Genomic DNA, 8,277 nt, shown 5'->3' on the forward strand with positions numbered 1-8,277 from the left:
TGTTTGAGAGTTACTACAGCTGCAGTGGTGACTGTGCGTTTGAGCGCGTACAGCGCCCCCTACTGCTGTGGGGCGCTGCTGCTTTCAATTAAGCTTTTATGAATCTCTCTGTTTTGAATCAGTGTTTCGGAGCTTGGTTCAAACCGGTTCAAACTCGCGAGAGGTTCAGCAAACGAGGCTTCGGACGTCATACTGTTTTGACCTTTAGTTTCAAAACATTTAAAAATCCAACATTTTTTTTGTTTATTGTCTCTCGTTCTTGTAAATGTTGTGTACTTTTTTTCACTAAATAAAATATTAAAAATACCGATAGTTCGCCACTAGACTGCGCGCGTTGATCTGATGAACCTATGAACATGTGTCTAATAGTTTTAACTTATCTCTGGGCATTTTTATAAATAATAATAATAATAATGCACTTTAATACACATAATTTTGTGTATGATACAAAAAAGGATGAATATTTAATTTATTCTAATTGATCTACTTTGGCTTAATAACAAGCATTACACATTAAAAACTAATTTTACTATTAGATGCTATCTTTAATTTGTAGATTTGTACATTTAATGGATTACACTTAAATGCATTTGCAACTGGTTTGCAAAAGGTGTCATTAATTGTTAGAACAAGAACAATAATCATGATCTCAAGTTAATGAAACTTCCACATTACAAGAGCTATGTGCTAGCTGTGCTGTGCTGTCTTACCTATACTGAGCTGGAGTTACACTAATAATAGTGCATTAGTGTTATTAATAACAGTGATAATAGCAATAAAATACACTGTATTGTCTAACAATGTAGTCCACAGAAGTAATTTTTTGCCCATTTTATCACACAACAATCTTGATTTTTGCCTTACATTAAAGGGGTCATATGCTGCTGCTAAAAAGAACATTATTTTGTGTATTTGGTGTAATGAAATGTGTTTATGCGGTTTAAGGTTAAAAAAACACATTATTTTCCACATACTGTATATTACTGTTTCTCCTCTATGCCCCGCCTTTCTGAAACGCGTCGATTTTTACAAAGCTCATCGTCTGAAAAGCGAGGTGTGCTGTGATTGGCCAGCTATCCAGTGCGTTGTGATTGGCCGAATACCTCAAGCGTGTGACGGAAATGTTACGCCCCTTACCATATTGTGATGATGCCCTGTCAGGCCGGAACGATGATTCAAAAACATTAAAACCCATTATAAACGAGGCATTCGTTGCATCCAGTGGGGACATAATTATGGATTATAATGACTGTCTTTTTACGCGTTGCATCGCACAGCGTAAACATAAAACCATGTCTGCATTTGTGATCAGAGAAATGACAAACAACAAGTTTGACAAGCAACAACAACAAAACTACAGCGAGAATAAAAGTTACGCCTTCTTTCTTTGCGTGAACATTTGGGCGGCGTTATGCAAATCTACCCATATCGTGACGTAGACATGTGGGGGCGTGTTAAAACGAGCCGTTTAAGGTAGGCGTGGTTGACTCTTAACTTTTATAAAGAACATCTCTTTGGATTTGAGACTTTAGTCTTTGCAACTTTACAGATCTTCTTTATGCACCAAGAGCTTGTAACACTCCAAAGAGAAAGGAACATTTGAAATCGCATCATATGACCCCTTTAAATAAACTTACAGACTGAATTACAAAAAACTGCACAGGTTTGAACATCTGTTGCTTTCCTGTCAAAAAAGCACAACCAGACAAATCACTCCTTGCCTGTGTTTGTCAGGTTTTCAGGAAGAGTGGACCCAAAAGCAGCTGAATGCTTAACTCCAAGTAAGAGAGACAAAGGGAGAGTCAGGCCAACAAGAGGGTCATACCAGGAAGTAAACAACGTAGACGCGACAGATCAGGAACAAGGTCAAGCAGTGATCAGAACCAGAATGGCTGTCTAAAAGCAAATGCCATAAGATAATCTGAGGGCCAGAACCCAAAGATAATAGCAAGAGTCAACACCAGAGTGGGCAGCTGCAGTCCATTGACCAGTGTGCTCTGGTGCGACAGGGAACTACAGCACTAACTAGGTGCCTAGGTGGAAGAGAGGAGCATAAGTAAAATAACAACTAGACTGACAGACAAGATTTAAAATTAGACAAGACTGAGAAACTAGACAGAATTAGATAAGGGCATGTGTGAGTGCAAGAAGCACAAAATACACTGGCAAAGAAACAGTGATGCTCTTTCCATGCTCTCCTTTTAAACAGGTCCTCTTCCAGTTCTGGATCAATCCCAATATGAGTGATGCCAGTGTTTCCATTTGTGTCTGGATCAGTGGGTCCATCTTCAGCTGTGCTTCCTGATTCAGACAGAGGGTTTAAAAGTTCGGACTGAGTTCTTCTTGGTGTTCAAACTCCGGGGAGCCTGGGGGCTCTGGCTGGTTTTCTGACTGAAGCCCATCGTCACTGAAGTCATCATCTTCATTATCAGAAAGTTGCTCGATGCGCACAGCATTGGTCAGGGCTGAGACATGAGGCTGGATCGAGGAAAGCAATGTGGTGTCTGAAGTCTGAATTAGAGGAGGGCACTTCGGCAGGTGTGTCTGTTTTAGACTTTAGTTCAGAAACAAGGGAAAAAATGACTACTAATAGGCTTAACACTGATAAAGGGATGCTTACTGAAAGAAACTCTTTATGCTCATTTCATTTTAATACAATGCACTGCAATGAATACAATATACAATGAAACTGGAAACTTTTGATGAGGCTTGTTGAAAAACAGGAAATCCTATTAAACATTCAATAGTATGGGGTCAGGAAGATTTTTTTTTTTTTTTAAGAAATTAATACTTTTCTTTCAGCAAGGACACAATAAATTGATCCAAAGTGATAGTAAAGACATGTATAATTGTACAAAAGATTTTTTATAAATAAATGCTGTTCTTTTAACCTTTATATTCTAAGAATCCTGAAAAAAGAATTGTAAAATGTTAAGCAGCACAACTGTTTTTAACATTGATAATAATAAGAAATGTTTTGTTTTTTTTTAGCAACAAATCAGCATACTAGAATACATTTTTAAGGATCATGTGACACTGAAGACTGGAGTAATTAATGCTAAAAATAAAAGTCTTTGCTTTGCCATCGCAGACATTTTAAAATAGAATAAATAAAATATGTATATATTTTAAAATATTAAAATAGAAAACAATATTTCACAATATTGTTGTTTTACTGTATTTTTTTATTAAATAAATCCAGCCTTGGTGAGCAGAAGAGACTTCCAAAAACGTAAAAAAATAAATAAATCTTACCAACCCTAAACTTTTTAATAGTAATGTATATTTTATTACTATTATTACTTTTTTTTTATTACTATGTAATCTATTATTTATCACTAAAACAAGAAGTGAAGACCCTCAATACGTCTCTTCAAATTTATATTATCATTACAGTCAAAAAAATCATATAAATATCATAACATGCGAAATTAGTTCAGGTGGTCAACTTTTTAGTAGTATGACCCCAAAAATTATGAACAAATGAAGAGATGGCAATATATTTTTTAAGGTCTAAAGAGAAATATATTATTTATAAAAAAAAATAAATAAATAAATGAACATAATCCAATAAATATTTTTTTATTTTAGATTTTAAAAATACCCCCTTGGATATCTATATTTATAATTATTCCCTTATAAATGAATTAATTTTAAAGCACTAGACACATCTGAACCAAAATCATATGAATTTTCATATAGTAATGTAGAAATGGGCTAAAGTCATACCTTATTTTTGAAGTACTGCCTAAGCATACAGTAGCTCTTCAGCTGTAGAACTGTCCTAGTGCCGATTAGTTTGGCAATCTTTGTCCACCTGCGGCCAAACTGCGCCTTAGAAAACATAAAAAACAAAATACAATTTAATTTATTTTATGAGTGAGAGAGAGAGCACTGTTTCCTTTGTATTCAGAAATCATACCAGTCCTTTCTCAAAGAGATCCTTCTCCTCTTCAACCCAATGAGTTTGTGCTCCAGAACTCTTCACCAATGTCCTACAAAGACACTCTGAATTAATTGCTGTAATAATACACAAACACACTACCATTCAAAAGTTTGGGGTCGGTAAGATTTTTTATGTTTTTTTCTCTCTCTTATTTTCACCAAGGCTACTTGATCAAAAATACAGCGAAACAGACATACTGTGAAATATTATTAGAATTTAAAATAACAGTTATATATATTAAAATTTAATTCATTCCTGTGATAGCAAAGCTGAATTTTCAGCATTTACTTCAAAAACAAAACACCTGTAACAATGTAAAAAAGTCTTTACAATCATTTTTGATACATTTTGTGTGTTCTTGCTGGATTATTAGTGTTAGAAAAATCTTACATACACCAAACTTTTGAACGGTTGTGTAGGTGTTTACATATTCACGAACATAAACGGATAAAAGAAGGGAGTTCACTTTTTGACTTTAGCCTTCTCATTGATCCATGCTTTTTTACTGGCAAAATAATACCTTTTCTTTTAAGAAAAACAACCACATGCTTTTGATGAATTATCACATCCATTTATCATTATGGGACGTGAAACCAAACATGAACAAAATGAGAATTAATCAGTGTGACGTGTAAAGAGTGAAGGATACTGTTCCTCCAGCAGCATGCTCTCAACGGCCTGTTCTCATCGCTGATGGAGCTGTCCAGTGTCCACAGCTGAACACACACAATAACAACATATAGTGTTATGTATATAAACAGTTATCATTTTAGGGTGAGCTAACCCTTAAAATCCATTATTACTTTACCGGTATACTGCTGTTTGTCTTCCAAGCAGACTGTAAGTATTGATCCTGGAGAATCTCAGCACTGCTCAGGTCCCTGTTAAGACACCAGACAAATAATAAAGACGTTAATTCTATAAGAATGTGTTTACAGAAATTAATTTACAAAAGACATCTATGGAGTACATAATTACAGAAGATTTAAAAGCGCATATTTTTGTTAAAACTATTTTATCGGTTTTTCTATACAAAAATGTGTTATTTAAGTTGTCCTTTATGTGAGGGACTGCTCTTCTAGGATGAACTTCTGATAATGTAACGTGTATCTATGATTGTAATTACTGTAGTGGATTTTTTGGTCACACTTTATTTTACAGTGTTCTTGTTACAAGTGTAACTGTACATTTAAGTACTGAGTAATATTAATTAACAACATGTACTTACTATAGGATTAGGGCTTTTTAGAGTTAGTTGCAAGCAGTTATGCATTATTTACTGGTATTATACTGTAGTAAGTGCACGTAACGTAAAAAGGATAGTCTTCTCTTTGTAAACAAACAGTTCATTTCTAGTATCCACACGTGTCATGCAATAATTACCAGATTTACATCATCATCACAGCAGTTAAAAATGAATATAACGTTGCTCATACACAGTTAGTAACCATTTTATCAAAAAGTTGTATGTTAACACATATAATGTATATGTTTTATGGTTATAATTTTGAAACGGTGTGAATTTTAACGTTTCTTACAACGCAACACAGGCTTCCATTGTAAATTAGACTGCCTACTAAGGATCCTTGACATTGACATCCTTTGATGGAGCTTGATGATGTGGCATCTTAGATATGCAGCCTTATAAGGAAGTGTCCTTCCATTTGAGAAGCAGCCATTGTCTGGTCACCCTTATGGACTCTCAGACCGCTCCGTGTCTGTAAAGGATCCTCAAGTGATTTTACCTTCATTGAAGTCTTACCTGTTCCATTGCAAGTCTCCAGTGATCTCCTATACTCACCTCTGTCTCCAGTGATTTCCTACACTCACTTTTAAATCTCCAGTGATCTCTAATACTATCTTTCAAATCTCCAGCGATCTCCTATACTCATCTCTGAGTCTCCAGCAATCTCCTATACTCTTCTTCAAGTCTCCAGCGATCTTCTATATTCACCGTCAAGTCTCTAGCAATCTCCTGTACTCACCTGTGAGTCTCCAGCAATCTCCTATACTCGCCTTCTAGTCTCCAGCGATCTCCAATACTCACCACAAGTCTCCAGCGATCTCCTATACTCACTGCTTAGTCTCCAGCGATCTCCTATACTCACCGCTTAGTCTCCAGCGGTCTCCAATACTCACCTCAAGTCTCCAGCGATCTCCTATACTCTCCTTCTAGTCTCCAGCGATCTCCAATACTCACCTCAAGTCTCCAGCGATCTCCTATACTCACCTTCAAGTCTCCAGTAATCTCCTATACTCACCGCTAAGTCTCCAGTGATCTCCTATTCTCTCCTCCAAGTCTCCAATGATCTCCAATACTCAGCTATGAGTCTCCAGCGATCTCCAATACTCACCTCAAGTCTCCAGCGATCTCCAATACTCACCTCAAGTCTCCAGCGATCTCCTATGCACTCACCTTTAAGTCTCCAGCGATCTCCTACACTCACCTGTGAGTCTCCAGAGATCTCCTATACTCACTGCTGAGTCTCCAGCGATCTCCTATACTCACCTTCAAGTCTCCAGTAATCTCCTATACTCACCAATAAGTCTCCAGTGATCTCCTACACTCACCTCAAGTCTCCAGCGATCTCCTATACTCACCTGTGAGTCTCCATTGATCTCCTATACTCACCGCTAAGTCTCCAGTGATCTCCTATTCTCTCCTCCAAGTCTCCAATGATCTCCAATACTCAGCTATGAGTCTCCAGCGATCTCCAATACTCACCTCAAGTCACTACACTCACATCTGAATCTCCAGTATTCTCTGTCTCTCCCCTGGTCACTACGGCACTGGACTGTTTATTGGAGCACTTCACACTCAATGCTTTTGGTTTACCTGCCTCAGTTTATCAGCTTAATTACTTCCCTGTTCATCCCACACTCTTAAAAATAAAGGTGCTTCAAAAGGTTCTTCAAGCGATGCCATAGAAGAACCATTTTTGGTTCCACAAAGAACCATTCAGTCAAAGGTTCTTTAAATACACATCTCTTTATTGCCTTTTTATAATCTGAAGAACCTACTTACACCACAAAGAACCTTTTGTGAAACAGAAAGGTTCTTCAGATGTTAAAGGTTCTTTATGGAACCATTTAGACAAAAAGGTTCTTCTATGGCATTGTGAAGCACCTTTATTTTTAAGAGTGCACCATCTTCCACACCTGCTGTATTGTGTTTTCTTATCTGATTTATTCACCTGCTGTGCCTTCCATTGTACCATTTCTGATATCTGCATATATCCAGCTGTCAATAAATATACTTTGGGTTCAACTAAACCTTCTTGTTGCAATGCTTTTAGCAAAAGAGGTTGTTATCGCTGGTGAACATTTAGTATATGAGATGCTAAACAGCCACACACTCAACATAAAAGTTTGAGCTTATTAATATTAATTATTTTTAATTATTAATCGGTTTTATATTTTGAAAAACTCAATTATTATTATTTTTATTTATTATACATAATAATTATACAACTTGTTATTTTATTATTATACAATTTATAATTATTTACATGTATTATTTAGTACTATTATTATTAAATTATTCATTATTATTTTATTTTTCTTCTGTTATTCTTTTTCTTCATTAGTTCTTATTATTTGTCTTCTTCCATATCCAGCTGTATTAGGTAGCGGACCACTTTCTTTTCTCCCATTGGTAGTCGCTGCATCACAGCTTATTTGCAGATTTAGCTAGAGCTGCACGATTCTGGATAATTTGGGAATCACGATTTTTTTTGTCTCAAATAGAGATCACGATTCTCCCACGATTCTGAACTAAACAAAATAATGTGTGGCAAAATATTATTGCTGCAGTCTATTTAAAAGTGTTCAATTAATTTGAATGAATTATTAAACATTTTAATATACACTACCAGTCAAAAGATTTTGAACAGTAATATTTTTAATGTTTTTTTTAAAGAATTCTCTTCTGCTCACCAAGCCTGCATTTATTTGATACAAAATACAGCAAAAGCAGTAATACTGTGAAATATTTTTACTATTTAAAAACACTGCTTTCTATTTGAATATATTTTAAAAATGTAATTTATTCCTGTGATCAAAGCTGAATTTTCAGCATCATTACTCCAGAGTCACATCATCCTTCAGAAATCATTCTAATATGCTGATTTGCTGCTCAAGAAACGTTTTATTATTATTATCAATATTTAAAACACTTTGAGTACATTTTTTTCAGGATTCTTTGATGAATAGAAAGATTAGCATTCATCTGAAATAAAAAGCTTTTGTAACATTATACACTCTACCATTCAAAAGCTTGGAATCAATATTTTTTGGGGGGGGGGGGGGCATTTTATAAATTAATACTTTTA

The 8,277-nt window shown here is 35.4% G+C and overlaps 1 long non-coding RNA gene across 1 annotated transcript in view; it reads right to left on the minus strand.

The window, feature by feature from the left end:
- Positions 1-4,617: 4,617 nt before the first annotated feature.
- Positions 4,618-8,277, minus strand: part of LOC107684950 (uncharacterized) — a 7,474-nt gene continuing 3,814 nt past the window's right edge. Inside the window, exons 2-3 of the long non-coding RNA XR_001633907.1 lie at positions 4,755-4,827; positions 4,618-4,662 (exon numbers count right to left, since the gene is read on the minus strand). This is a non-coding gene — a long non-coding RNA (uncharacterized LOC107684950). The remainder of the gene's footprint in view (positions 4,663-4,754; positions 4,828-8,277) is intronic.

The sequence above is a fragment of the Sinocyclocheilus anshuiensis genome, unplaced genomic scaffold (assembly GCF_001515605.1).
Source record: "Sinocyclocheilus anshuiensis isolate Anshui unplaced genomic scaffold, SAMN03320099.WGS_v1.1 scaffold49, whole genome shotgun sequence".
Taxonomy (NCBI): domain Eukaryota; kingdom Metazoa; phylum Chordata; class Actinopteri; order Cypriniformes; family Cyprinidae; genus Sinocyclocheilus; species Sinocyclocheilus anshuiensis.